Source organism: Pseudophryne corroboree, chromosome 1 (assembly GCF_028390025.1).
Source record: "Pseudophryne corroboree isolate aPseCor3 chromosome 1, aPseCor3.hap2, whole genome shotgun sequence".
In the NCBI taxonomy this organism is placed as follows: domain Eukaryota; kingdom Metazoa; phylum Chordata; class Amphibia; order Anura; family Myobatrachidae; genus Pseudophryne; species Pseudophryne corroboree.
The window spans coordinates 875,668,556-875,683,148 of NC_086444.1; the positions used below are offsets into that span (position 1 = coordinate 875,668,556).

Below are 14,593 nucleotides of genomic sequence, written 5' to 3' on the forward strand. Positions count from 1 at the left end.
TGTATTTTTAGCCAGAATAATAAGAATTTACTTACCGATAATTCTATTTCTCGGAGTCCGTAGTGGATGCTGGGGTTCCTGAAAGGACCATGGGGAACAGCGGCTCCGCAGGAGACAGGGCACAAAAAGCAAAGCTTTAGGATCAGGTGGTGTGCACTGGCTCCTCCCCCTATGACCCTCCTCCAAGCCTCAGTTAGGTACTGTGCCCGGACGAGCGTACACAATAAGGAAGGATTTATGAATCCCGGGTAAGACTCATACCAGCCACACCAATCACACTGTACAACCTGTGATCTGAACCCAGTTAACAGTATGATAACAGCGGAGCCTCTGAAAAGATGGCTCACAACAATAATAACCCGATTTTTGTAACTATGTACAAGTAATGCAGATAATCCGCACTTGGGATGGGCGCCCAGCATCCACTACGGACTCCGAGAAATAGAATTATCGGTAAGTAAATTCTTATTTTCTCTATCGTCCTAGTGGATGCTGGGGTTCCTGAAAGGACCATGGGGATTATACCAAAGCTCCCAAACGGGCGGGAGAGTGCGGATGACTCTGCAGCACCGAATGAGAGAACTCCAGGTCCTCCTTAGCCAGGGTATCAAATTTGTAGGATTTTACAAACGTGTTTTCCCCTGACTAAATAGCCGCTCGGCAAAGTTGTAAAGCCGAGACCCCTCGGGCAGCCGCCCAAGATGAGCCCACCTTCCTTGTGGAATGGGCATTTACATATTTTGGCTGTGGCAGGCCTGCCACAGAATGTGCAAGCTGAATTGTATTACACATCCAACTAGCAAAAGTCTGCTTAAAAGCAAGAGCACCCAGTTTGTTGGGTGCATACAGGATAACAGCAAGTCAGTTTTCCTGACTCCAGCCGTCCTGGAACCTATATTTTCAGGGCCCTGACCACATCTAGCAACTTGGAGTCCTCCAAGTCCCTAGTAGGCGCAAGACACCACAATAAGCTGGTTCAGGTGAAACACTGACACCACCTTAGGGAGAGAACTGGGGACGAGTCCGCAGCTCTGCCCTGTCCGAATGGACAAACAGATATGGGCTTTTTTGAGAAAAAAACCACCAATTTGACACTCGCCTGGTCCAGGCCAGGTCCAAGAGCATGTTCACTTTCATGTGAGATGCTTCAAATCCACAGATTTGACTGGTTTTAAACCAATGTGTTTTGAGGAATCCCAGAACTACGTTGAGATCCCACAGTGCCACTGGAGGCACAAAAGGGGTTGTATATGCAATACTCCCTTGACAAACTTCTGGACTTCAGGAACTGAAGCCAATTCTTTTTGGAAGAAAAATCGACAGGGCCGAAATTTGAACCTTAATGGACCCCAATTTGAGGCCCATAGACACTCCTGTTTGCAAGAAATGCAGGAATCGACCGAGTTGAAATTTCTTCGTGGGGCCTTCCTGGCCTCACACCACGCAACATATTTTCGCCACATGTGGTGATAATGTTGTGCGGTCACCTCCTTTCTGGCTTTGACCAGGGTAGGAATGACCTCTTCCTGAATGCCTTTTCCCTTAGGATCCGGCGTTCCACCGCCATGCCGTCAAACGCAGCTGCGGTAAGTCTTGGAACAGACATGGTACTTGCTGAAACAAGTCCCTTCTTAGCGGCAGAGGCCAGAAGTCCTCTGTGAGCATCTCTTGAAGTTCCGGGTACCAAGTCCTTCTTGGCCAATCCGGAGCCATGAGTATAGTTCTTACTCCTCTACGTCTTATAATTTTCAGTACCTTAGGTATGAAAAGCAGAGGATGGAACACATACACCGACTGGTACACCCACGGTGTTACCAGAACGTCCACAGCTATTGCCTGAGGGTCTCTTAACCTGGCGCAATACCTGTCCCGTTTTTTGTTCAGACGGGACGCCATCATGTCCACCTTTGGTAATTCCCAACGGTTTACAATTATGTGGAAAACTTCCCCATGAAGTTCCCACTCTGCCGGGTGGAGGTCGTGCCTACTGAGGAAGTCTGCTTCCCAGTTTCCATTCCCGGAATGAAACACTGCTGACAGTGCTATCACATGATTTTCCGCCCAGCGAAAAGTCCTTGCAGTTTTTGCCACTGCCCTCCTGCTTCTTGTGCCGCCCTGTCTATTTACGGGGGCGACTGCCGTGATGTTTTATTCCACTGGATCAATACCGGCTGACCTTGAAGCAGAGGTCTTGCTAAGCTTAGAGCATTATAAATTTACCCTTAGCTATATTTATGTGGAGAAAAATCTCCAGACTTGATCACACTCCCTGGAAATTTTTTCCTTGTGTGACTGCTCCCCAGCCTCTCGGGCTGGCCTCCGTGGTCACCAACATCCAAAACTGAATGCCGAATCTGCGGCCCTCTAGAAGATGAGCACTCTGTAACCACCACAGGAGAGACACCCTTGTCCTTGGATATAGGGTTATCCGCTGATGCATCTGAAGATGCGATCCGGACCATTTGTCCAGCAGATCCCACTGAAAAGTTCTTGCATGAAATCTGCCGACTGGAATTGCTTCGAAGGAAGTCACCATTTTTTTTTTTTTTTTTACCATGGCCCTTGTGCAATGATGCACTGATTTTAGGAGGTTCCTGACTAGCTCGGATAACTCCCTGGCTTTCTCTTCCGGGAGAAACACCTTTTTCTGGACTGTGTCCAGAATCATCCCTAAGCACAGGAGACTTGTTGTCGGGATCAGCTGCGATTTTGGAATATTTAGAATCCACCCCTGCTGTTGTAACAGTATCCGAGATAGTGCTACTCCGACCTCCAACTGTTCCCTGGACTTTGCCCTTATCAGGAGATCGTCCAAGTAAGGGATAATTAAGACGCCTTTTCTTCGAAGAAGAACCATCATTTCGGCCATTACCTTGGTAAAGACCCGGGGTGCCGTAGACAATCCAAACGGCAGCGTCTGAAACTGATAGTGACAGTTCTGTACCACGAACCTGAGGTACCCTTAGTGATAAGGGCAAATTTGGGACATGGAGGTAAGCATCCCTGATGTCTCGGGACACCAGATAGTCCCCTTCTTCCCGGTTCGTTATCACTGCTCTGAGTGACTCCATCTTGATTTGAACCTTTGTAAGTGTTCAAATTTTTTTAGATTTAGAATAGGTCTCACCTAGCCTTCTGGCTTCAGTACCACAATATAGTGTGGAATAATACCCCCTTTTCTTGTTGTAGGAGGGGTAATTTAATTATCACCTGCTGGGAATACAGCTCGTGAATTTTTTCCCATACTGCCTCCTTGTCGGAGGGAGACCTTGGTAAAGCAGACTTCAGGAGCCTGCGCAGAGGAAACGTCTCGACATTCCAAACTGTACCCCTGGGATACTACTTGTAGGATCCAGGGGTCCTGTACGGTCTCAGCGTCATGCTGAGAGCTTGTCAGAAGCGGTGGAACGCTTCTGTTCCTGGGAATGGGCTGCCTGCTGCAGTCTTCTTCCCTTTCCTCTATCCCTGGGCAGATATGACTCTTATAGGGACGAAAGGACTGAAGCTGAAAAGACGGTGTCTTTTTCTGCAGAGATGTGACTTAGGGTAAAAACGGTGGATTTTCCAGCAGTTGCCGTGGCCACCAGGTCCGATGGACCGACCCCAAATAACTCCTCTTCCTTTATACGGCAATACACCTTTGTGCCGTTTGGAATCTGCATCACCTGACCACTGTCGTGTCCATAAACATCTTCTGGCAGATATGGACATCGCACTTACTCTTGATGCCAGAGTGCAAATATCCCTCTGTGCATCTCGCATATATAGAAATACATCCTTTAAATGCTCTATAGTCAATAAAATACTGTCCCTGTCAAGGGTATCAATATTTTTAGTCAGGGAATCCGACCAAGCCACCCCAGCTCTGCACATCCAGGCTGAGGCGATCGCTGGTCGCAGTATAACACCAGTATGTGTGTATATACTTTTTATGATATTTTTCCAGCCTCCTGTCAGCTGGCTCCTTGAGGACGGCCCTATCTATAGACGGTACCGCCACTTGTTCTGATAAGCGTGTGAGCGCCTTATCCACCCTAAGGGGTGTTTCCCAACGCGCCCTAACTTCTGGCGGGAAAGGGTATACCGCCCATATTTTCTATCGGGGGGAACCCACGCATCATCACACACTTCATTTAATTTATCTGATTCAGGAAAAACTACGGTAGTTTTCTCTATCGTCCTAGTGGATGCTGGGGTTCCTGAAAGGACCATGGGGAATAGCGGCTCCGCAGGAGACAGGGCACAAAAAGTAAAGCTTTAGTATCAGGTGGTGTGCACTGGCTCCTCCCCCTATGACCCTCCTCCAAGCCAGTTAGATTTTTGTGCCCGGCCGAGAAGGGTGCAATCTAGGTGGCTCTCCTAAAGAGCTGCTTAGAAAAGTTTAGCTTAGGTTTTTTATTTTACAGTGAGTCCTGCTGGCAACAGGATCACTGCAACGAGGGACTTAGGGGAGAAGAAGTGAACTCACCTGCGTGCAGGATGGATTGGCTTCTTGGCTACTGGACATCAGCTCCAGAGGGACGATCACAGGTACAGCCTGGATGGTCACCGGAGCCTTGCCGCCGGCCCCCTTGCAGATGCTGAAGTAAGAAGAGGTCCAGAATCGGCGGCAGAAGACTCCTCAGTCTTCTAAAGGTAGCGCACAGCACTGCAGCTGTGCGCCATTTTCCTCTCAGCACACTTCACACGGCAGTCACTGAGGGTGCAGGGCGCTGGGAGGGGGGCGCCCTGGGAGGCAAATGAAAACCTATTTTGGCTAAAAATACCTCACATATAGCCTCCGGAGGCTATATGGAGATATTTAACCCCTGCCAGAATCCGTTAAAAGCGGGAGACGAGGCCGCCGAAAAAGGGGCGGGGCCTATCTCCTCAGCACACAGCGCCATTTTCCCTCACAGAAAGGCTGGAGGGAAGGCTCCCAGGCTCTCCCCTGCACTGCACTACACTACAGAAACAGGGTTAAAACAGAGAGGGGGGGCACTAATTTGGCGTTAGAAATATATAAAACAGATGCTATAAGGGAAAACACTTATATAAGGTTGTCCCTATATAATTATAGCGTTTTTGGTGTGTGCTGGCAAACTCTCCCTCTGTCTCTCCAAAGGGCTAGTGGGTCCTGTCCTCTATCAGAGCATTCCCTGTGTGTGTGCTGTGTGTCGGTACGTGTGTGTCGACATGTATGAGGACGATGTTGGTGAGGAGGCGGAGCAATTGCCTGTAATGGTGATGTCACTCTCTAGGGAGTCGACACCGGAATGGATGGCTTATTTAGGGAATTACGTGATAATGTCAACACGCTGCAAGGTCGGTTGACGACATGAGACGGCCGACAAACAATTAGTACCGGTCCAGACGTCTCAAAAACACCGTCAGGGGTTTTAAAACGCCCGTTTACTTTAGTCGGTCGACACAGACACAGACAGGGACACTGAATCCTGTGTCGACGGTGAATAAACAAACGTATTCCTTATTAGGGCCACACGTTAAAGGCAATGAAGGAGGTGTTACATATTTCTGATACTACAAGTACCACAAAAGAGGGTATTATGTGGGATGTGAAAAAACTACAGTAGTTTTTCCTGAATCAGATAAATTAAATAAAGTGTGTGATGATGCGTGGGTTCCCCCCGATAGAAAATTATGGGCGGTATACCCTTTCCCGCCAGAAGTTAGGGCGCGTTGGGAAACACCCCTTAGGGTGGATAAGGCGCTCACACGCTTATCAAAACAAGTGGCGGTACCGTCTATAGATAGGGCCGTCCTCAAGGACCAGCTGACAGGAGGCTGGAAAATATCATAAAAAGTATATACACACATACTGGTGTTATACTGCGACCAGCGATCGCCTCAGCCTGGATGTGCAGAGCTGGGGTGGCTTGGTCGGATTCCCTGACTAAAAATATTGATACCCTTGACAGGGACAGTATTTTATTGACTATAGAGCATTTAAAGGATGCATTTCTATATATGCGAGATGCACAGAGGGATATTTGCACTCTGGCATCAAGAGTAAATGCGATGTCCATATCTGCCAGAAGATGTTATGGACACGACAGTGGTCAGGTGATGCAGATTCCAAACGGCAAAAAGGTGTATTGCCGTATAAAGGAAGAGGAGTTTTTTGGGGTCGGTCCATCGGACCTGGTGGCCACGGCAACTGCTGGAAAATCCACCGTTTTTACCCTAAGTCACATCTCTGCAGAAAAAGACACCGTCTTTTCAACCTCAGTCTTTTCGTCCCTATAAGATCATATCTGCCCAGGGATAGAGGAAAGGGAAGAAGACTGCAGCAGGCAGCCCATTCCCAGGAACAGAAGCGCTCCACCGCTTCTGACAAGTTCTCAGCATGGCGCTGAGACCGTACAGGACCCCTGGATCCTACAAGTAGTATCCCAGGGGTACAGATTGGAATGTAGAGACGTTTCCTCTTCGCAGGCTCCTGAAGTCTGCTTTACCAAGGTCTCCCTCCGACAAGGAGGCAGTATGGGAAAAAATTCACAAGCTGTATTCCCAGCAGGTGATAATTAAATTACCCCTCCTACTACAAGGAAAAGGGGTATTATTCCACACTATATTGTGGTACTGAAGCCAGAAGGCTAGGTGAGACTTATTCTAAAAAATTTTTTTGAACACTTACAAAGGTTCAAATCAAGATGGAGTCACTCAGAGCAGTGATAACGAACCAGGAAGAAGGGGACTATATAGTGTCCGGGGACATCAGGGATGCTTACCTCTATGTCCCAAATTTGCCCTTCTCACTAAGGGTACCTCAGGTTCGTGGTGCAGAACTGTCACTATCAGTTTTAGACGCTGCCGTTTGGATTGTCCACGGCACCCCGGGTCTTTACCAAGGTAATGGCCGAAATGATGATTCTTCTTCGAAGAAAAGGCGTCTTAATTATCCCTTACTTGGACGATCTCCTGATAAGGGCATAGTCCAGGGAACAGTTGGAGGTCGGAGTAGCACTATCTCGGATACTGCTACAACAGCACGGGTGGATTCTAAATATTCCAAAATCGCAGCTGATCCCGACGACACGTCTGCTGTGCCTAGGGATGATTCTGGACACAGTCCAGAAAAAGGTGTTTCTCCCGGAAGAGAAAGCCAGGGAGTTATCCGAGCTAGTCAGGAACCTCCTAAAAACAGTGCATCATTGCACAAGGGTCCTGGTAAAAATGGTGGCTTCCTACGAAGCAATTCCATTCGGCAGATTTCACGCAAGAACTTTTCAGTGGGATCTGCTGGAAAAATGGTCCGGATCGCATCTTCAGATGCATCAGCGGATAACCCTATATCCAAGGACAAGGGTGTCTCTCCTGTGGTGGTTATAGAGTGCCCATCTTCTAGAGGGCCGCAGATTTGGCATTCAGGATTGGATGCTGGTGACCACGGAGCCCAGCCCGAGAGGCTGGGGAGCAGTCACACAAGGAAAAAATTTCCAGGGAGTGTGATCAAGTCTGGAGACTTTTCTCCACATAAATATACTGGAGCTAAGGGTAAAATTATAATACTCTAAGCTTAGCAAGACCTCTGCTTCAAGGTCAGCCGGTATTGATCCAGTGGGAAAAACATCACGGCAGTCGCCCACGTAAACTGACAGGGCGACACAAGAAGCAGGAGGGCAATGGCAAAAACTGCAAGGACTTTTCGCTGGGCGGAAAATCATGTGATAGCACTGTCAGCAGTGTTTCATCCCGGGAATGGAAACTGGGAAGCAGACTTCCTCAGCAGGCACGACCTCCACCCGGGAGAGTGGAAACTTCATCGGGAAGTTTTTTCCACATGATTGTAAACCGTTGGGAAATACCAAAGGTGGACATGATGGCGTCCCGTCTGAACAAAAAACGGGACAGGTATTGCGCCAGGTCAAGAGACCCTCAGGCAATAGCTGTGGACGTTCTGGTAACACCGTGGGTGTACCAGTCGGTGTATGTGTTCCCTCCTCTGCTTCTCATACCTAAGGTGCTGAGAATTATAAGACGTAGAGGAGTAAGAACTATACTCATGGCTCCGGATTGGCCAAGAAGGACTTGGTACCCGGAACTTCAAGAGATGCTTACAGAGGTTTTATGGCCTCTGCCGCTAAGAAGGGACTTGCTTCAGCAAGAACCATGTCTGTTCCAAGACTTACCGCAGCTGCGTTTGTCGGCATGGCGGTGGAACGCCGGATCCTAAGGGAAAAAGGCATTCCGGAAGAGGTCATTCCTACCCTGGTCAAAGCCAGAAAGGAGGTGACCGCACAACATTATCACCACATGTGGCGAAAATATGTTGCGTGGTGTGAGGCCAGGAAGGCCCCACAAAGAAATTTCAACTCGGTCGTTTCCTGCATTTCCTGAAAACAGGAGTGTCTATGGGCCTCAAATTGGGGTCCATTAAGGTTCAAATTTCGGCCCCGTCGATTTTCTTCCAGAAAGAATTGGCTTCAGTTCCTGAAGTCCAGAATTTTGTCAAGGGAGTATTGCATATACAACCCCCTTTTGTGCCTCCAGTGGCACTGTGGGATCTCAACGTAGTTCTGGGATTCCTCAAATCACATTGGTTTAAAACCAGTCAAATCTGTGGATTTGAAGCATCTCACATGAAAAGTGACCATGATCTTGGCCCTGGCCTGGACCAGGCGAGTGTCAAATTGGTGGTTTTTTCTCAAAAAAGCCCATATCTGTTTGTCCATTCGGACAGGGCAGAGCTGCGGACTCGTCCCCAGTTCTCTCCCTAAGGTGGTGTCAGTGTTTCACCTGAACCAGCTTATTGTGGTGCCTTGCACCTACTAGGGACTTGGAGGACTCCAAGTTGCTAGATGTTGTCAGGGCCCTGAAAATATGTTCCAGGACGGCTGGAGTCAGGAAAACTGACTTGCTGTTATCCTGTATGCACCCAACAAACTGGGTGCTTTTGCTTCTAAGCAGACTATTGCTAGTTGGATGTGTAATACAATTCAGCTTGCACATTCTGTGGCAGGCCTGCCACAGCCAAAATATGTAAATGCCCATTCCACAAGGAAGGTGGGCTCATCTTGGGCGGCTGCCCGAGGGGTCTCGGCTTTTACAACTTTGCCGAGCGGTTATTTAGTCAGGGGCAAACACGTTTGTAAAATCATACAAATTTGATACCCTGGCTAAGGAGGACCTGGAGTTCTCTCATTCGGTGCTGCAGAGTCATCCGCACTCTCCCGCCCGTTTGGGAGCTTTGGTATTATCCCCATGGTCCTTTCAGGAACCCCAGCATCCACTAGGACGATAGAGAAAATAAGAATTTACTTACCGATAATTCTATTTCTCGGAGTCCGTAGTGGATGCTGGGCGCCCATCCCAAGTGCGGATTATCTGCAATACTTGTACATAGTTACAAAAATCGGGTTATTATTGTTGTGAGCCATCTTTTCAGAGGCTCCGCTGTTATCATACTGTTAACTGGGTTCAGATCACAGGTTGTACAGTGTGATTGGTGTGGCTGGTAGGTGTCTTACCCGGGATTCAAAATCCTTCCTTATTATGTACGCTCGTCCAGGCACAGTGTCTAGCTGGCTTGGAGGAGGGTCATAGGGGGAGGAGCCAGTGCACACCACCTGATACTAAAGCTTTACTTTTTGTGCCCTGTCTCCTGCGGAGCCGCTATTCCCCATGGTCCTTTCAGGAACCCCAGCATCCACTACGGACTCCGAGAAATAGAATTATCGGTAAGTAAATTCTTATTTTTTCACATCCCACATAATACCCTCTTTTGTGGTACTTGTAGTATCAGAAATATGTAACACCTCCTTCATTGCCCTTAACGTGTGGCCCTAATAAGGAATACGTTTGTTTATTCACCGTCGACACTGGATTCAGTGTCCCTGTCTGTGTCTGTGTCGACCGACTAAAGTAAACGGGCGTTTTAAAACCCCTGACGGTGTTTTTGAGACGTCTGGACCGGTACTAATTGTTTGTCGGCCGTCTCATGTCGTCAACCGACCTTGGCGCGTGTTGACATTATCACGTAATTCCCTAATAAGCCATCCATTCCGGTGTCGACTCCCTAGAGAGTGACATCACCATTACAGGCAATTGCTCTGCCTCCTCACCAACATCGTCCTCATACATGTCGACACACACGTACCGACACACAGCACACACACAGGGAATGCTCTGATAGAGGACAGGACCCACTAGCCCTTTGGAGAGACAGAGGGAGAGTTTGCCAGCACACACCAAAAACGCTATAATTATATAGGGACAACCTTATATAAGTGTTTTCCCTTATAGCATCTTTTTTATATATTTCTAACGCCAAATTAGTGCCCCCCCTCTCTGTTTTAACCCTGTTTCTGTAGTGCAGTGCAGGGGAGAGCCTGGGAGCCTTCCCTCCAGCCTTTCTGTGAGGGAAAATGGCGCTGTGTGCTGAGGAGATAGGCCCCGCCCCTTTTTCGGCGGCCTCGTCTCCCGCTCTTAACGGATTCTGGCAGGGGTTAAATATCTCCATATAGCCCCCGGAGGCTATATGTGAGGTATTTTTAGCCAAAAAAGGTTTTCATTTGCCTCCCAGGGCGCCCCCCTCCCAGCGCCCTGCACCCTCAGTGACTGCCGTGTGAAGTGTGCTGAGAGGAAAATGGCGCACAGCTGCAGTGCTGTGCGCTACCTTAAGAAGACTGAGGAGTCTTCTGCCGCCGATTCTGGACCTTCTTCTCGTTTCAGCATCTGCAAGGGGGCCGGCGGCGAGGCTCCGGTGACCATCCAGGCTGTACCTGTGATCGTCCCTCTGGAGCTAATGTCCAGTAGCCAAGAAGCCAATCCATCCTGCACGCAGGTGAGTTCACTTCTTCTCCCCTAAGTCCCTCGTTGCAGTGATCCTGTTGCCAGCAGGACTCACTGTAAAATAAAAAACCTAAGCTAAACTTTTCTAAGCAGCTCTTTAGGAGAGCCACCTAGATTGCACCCTTCTCGGCCGGGCACAAAAATCTAACTGAGGCTTGGAGGAGGGTCATAGGGGGAGGAGCCAGTGCACACCACCTGATCCTAAAGCTTTACTTTTTGTGCCCTGTCTCCTGCGGAGCCGCTGTTCCCCATGGTCCTTTCAGGAACCCCAGCATCCACTAGGACGATAGAGAAAAGGTACTATCATTGCTGCCCATGGCGCCCCCCCCAGCGCCCTGCACCCTCAGTGACCGCTGCTATGAAGTGTGCTGACAACAATGGCGCACAGCTGCAGTGCTGTGCGCTACCTTATCAAGACTGAAAAGTCTTCTGCCGCCGGTTTCTGGACCTCTTCACTTTTCGGCATCTGCAAGGGGGTCGGCGGCGCGGCTCCGGGACGAACCCCAGGGTGAGACCTGTGTTCCGACTCCCTCTGGAGCTAATGGTGTCCAGTAGCCTAAGAAGCCAATCCATCCTGCACGCAGGTGAGTTCACTTCTCTCCCCTAAGTCCCTCGATGCAGTGAGCCTGTTGCCAGCAGGACTCACTGAAAATAAAAAACCTAACAAAACTTTTACTCTAAGCAGCTCTTTAGGAGAGCCACCTAGATTGCACCCTTCTCGGCCGGGCACAAAAATCTAACTGAGGCTTGGAGGAGGGTCATAGGGGGAGGAGCCAGTGCACACCACCTGATCCTAAAGCTTTTACTTTTGTGCCCTGTCTCCTGCGGAGCCGCTAATCCCCATGGTCCTGACGGAGTCCCCAGCATCCACTTAGGACGTCAGAGAAAGCCCATTCCACGAGGAAGGTGGGCTCTTCTTGGGCAGCTGCCCGAGGGGTCTCGGCTTTACAACTTTGCCAAGCTGCTACTTGGTCGGGATCAAACACTTTTGCAAAATTCTACAAGTTTGATACCCTGGCTGAGGAGGACCTTGAGTTTGCTCATTCGGTGCTGCAGAGTCATCCGCACTCTCCCGCCCGTTTGGGAGCTTTGGTATAATCCCCATGGTCCTTACGGAGTACCCAGCATCCACTAGGACGTCAGAGAAAATAAGAATTTACTCACCGGTAATTCTATTTCTCGTAGTCCGTAGTGGATGCTGGGAGCCCGTCCCAAGTGCGGACTTTCTGCAATACATGTATATAGTTATTGCTTAACTATAGGGTTTTGTTATGAGCCATCTGTTAAATGAGGCTCAGTTGTTGTTCATACTGTTAACTGGGTATAGTTATCACAAGTTGTACAGTGTGATTGGTGTGGCTGGTATGAGTCTTACCCTGGATTCCAAATCCTTTCCTAGTAATGTCAGCTCTTCCGGGCACAGTTTCCCTAACTGAGGTCTGGAGGAGGGGCATAGAGGGAGGAGCCAGTGCACACCAGATGTAGTACCTAATCTTTCTTTTAAGAGTGCCCAGTCTCCTGCGGAGCCCGTCTATTCCCCATGGTCCTTACGGAGTACCCAGCATCCACTACGGACTACGAGAAATAGAATTACCGGTGAGTAAATTCTTATTATTTCGCTGACAGGACGTGATATGTAATGTTTAATATTATGAAATACAAGGAATGTTTTAAAGCCTATACACTACTACAGACATCATCTGTTCTACTGTGTTGCACATATGGGAGACTCAACCTGTAATACCCTGCCTAGGGAATATAGCAAGAAGATCTCTTACTGACTGGTTCCTCTGCAACAGGCTGGTAAGATGGTCCCTTTTCCACAGGCTGGTCAATGGTACAGGTTGGCAGGAAAGTCCCTCTGGCTGGTCTCTGGGTGCAGGAATCCAGCATGCTCTCAGTGTGCAGAAAAGTCAACACACTATACTGTTTCTATTAGCCCACTAGCCTGTCATGTAAGTGAAGCCACGCCCCCAACACACAGCCTCTTCCTGGATCTGTCATCAGCACAGAGACACTGGGGAGATGAAAGCAGTCTCAATCAACAAACTATGTTGATTGATTAACTGCCCTGCAGGCCAAAAGGGTGAGTGGGGAGGAAGGGGCATCTGCTGTGAGCTGCTGCGACTCACACCACTGACTATAGCTCACAGCCAGCTGAGATAGGAAGGAGTTAAGGAGCAGGACTTCACAGACAGTTTGTCCGTAGGCAGGAGTGTGCTAGGGGGGGCGACTGCCCCCCTCTGTATCCGTGCCTGCTCAGGAGCGGAAGAACTAGGGGATGGAACTTATAATGGTCCGTGGGGACAGCTTTGGATGCTGTGGGCCAGTAATTAGTGAGAGCAACAGGTATAGCTGCAGATGGACTTAGGGGGTGGAGCTAATCGCGGTCTGGGGGCGGAGCTTATCGTGGAGGGAACTGGTGAGAGGAACAGGTACGGCTGCATACGGACTAAGGGGCGGAGCTAATCGCGGTCTGGGGCGGAGCTTATCGCTGACCTGGTGCAGGTGGTTGGTTGTGCAGGGCTGCTAGCGGCTGGGGAGGGGATAGGCATGCCTGCTTGTGACTGGACGCAAATGGGAGAATGCTTGTGATGACAGGAGAAAAGTTTTTTTTCCCGTCAACACTATCTGCGCTTCATGGATTCCTGTGGGCCTATTTTCAGTGGGGGGCCTGGAGCTGCAGCTCCATCCGCCCCATTGTTAATCCGGCCCTGGGTAGGAGTCGTGGGGTGGGGCTTTGGTACCAAACAGGCTGGTGGTCTCGTGTGGTGGGGGGAAAGTGGTGAGCAAGGCATGGTATGCATACATAAGGGGATTATAAAGAGCTAGGCACAATCACCAGGAAATAGGTGGCATACTTGGCGCCAGATTTAAGCAGCTGGCCCATGCGGGCTGCGGGCCAAGTTACGGTGGTATGACCATGGATTTGAACGGAAGGGGAGGTGGTTGTTGCACCCCCCCCCTCCCCCTCCACATCCACAGGGTGGAAAGGGGGAGCGGCTTTTTGTGGCCTACAAGGTTGGGACGAACACGCCCCCAATATGGATGGTTGAGAAGGTGGTGTGTTGTTGTGGCCTACAAGGTTGGGCCGAACAAGTTCTCTGCCTATGTGATATGTGCTGGGTTAACAAAATTTTGGCGAAAGCCCCTCCCACTAGTTCTCTTCTTGCCCTGCAACCTTTTGTTGGGGTCTTGCTGTACTGGGTTTTTATGTGAGTAAATAAAGCTGTGACCTTCTAGCCCAAACACAAGTGGTTGATTCAGAGCTGATCACTAGGCTGCTAAAATTGTAGTCCTGCGATCAGATAGTTGCTGCCCAAGGGGAGTGTATATTCGCCGTACAAGTGTGCGATTGCATGTGTACGATGAGCTGCTAAAAAAAACCTCAGTCTGCGGACAGCTGCAAATCCGTTTGCACCACACTCACCAGTGGATGGATTTTACCAGTGTGTGCAGTCTCTGCGCAGCCCAGGGCTTACTCCTACAGTGCAATGAGAACAGGCTGATCAGGGCCGGAGCTGACGTCACATACCCTCCCTGAAAACACTTGGGCACGCTTGCGTTTCTCCTGACACTCCCAGTAAACTGTCAGTTACTACCCACAAACGGCCTCCCCCTGTCAATCAACATGCAAATGGCTGTGCGATTAGAATTTTCACATCAGCCTGTTGCTGACCAGCAATGCCTGTTGTTAGCCGACGCGTGTGCGCATTGCGGTGCATACACCGTTAATGTCTGATCGCCGGTGTGCGAAAACGCACAGCAGCAATCGGGTCTGAATAAGGCCCCCAGTTAT

General features: G+C 49.5%; 1 protein-coding gene across 1 annotated transcript in view; it reads left to right on the top strand.

The window, feature by feature from the left end:
* Nucleotides 1–14,593, top strand: part of SPPL2B (signal peptide peptidase like 2B) — a 171,565-nt gene that overhangs the window by 48,367 nt on the left and 108,605 nt on the right. The window lies entirely within an intron of this gene.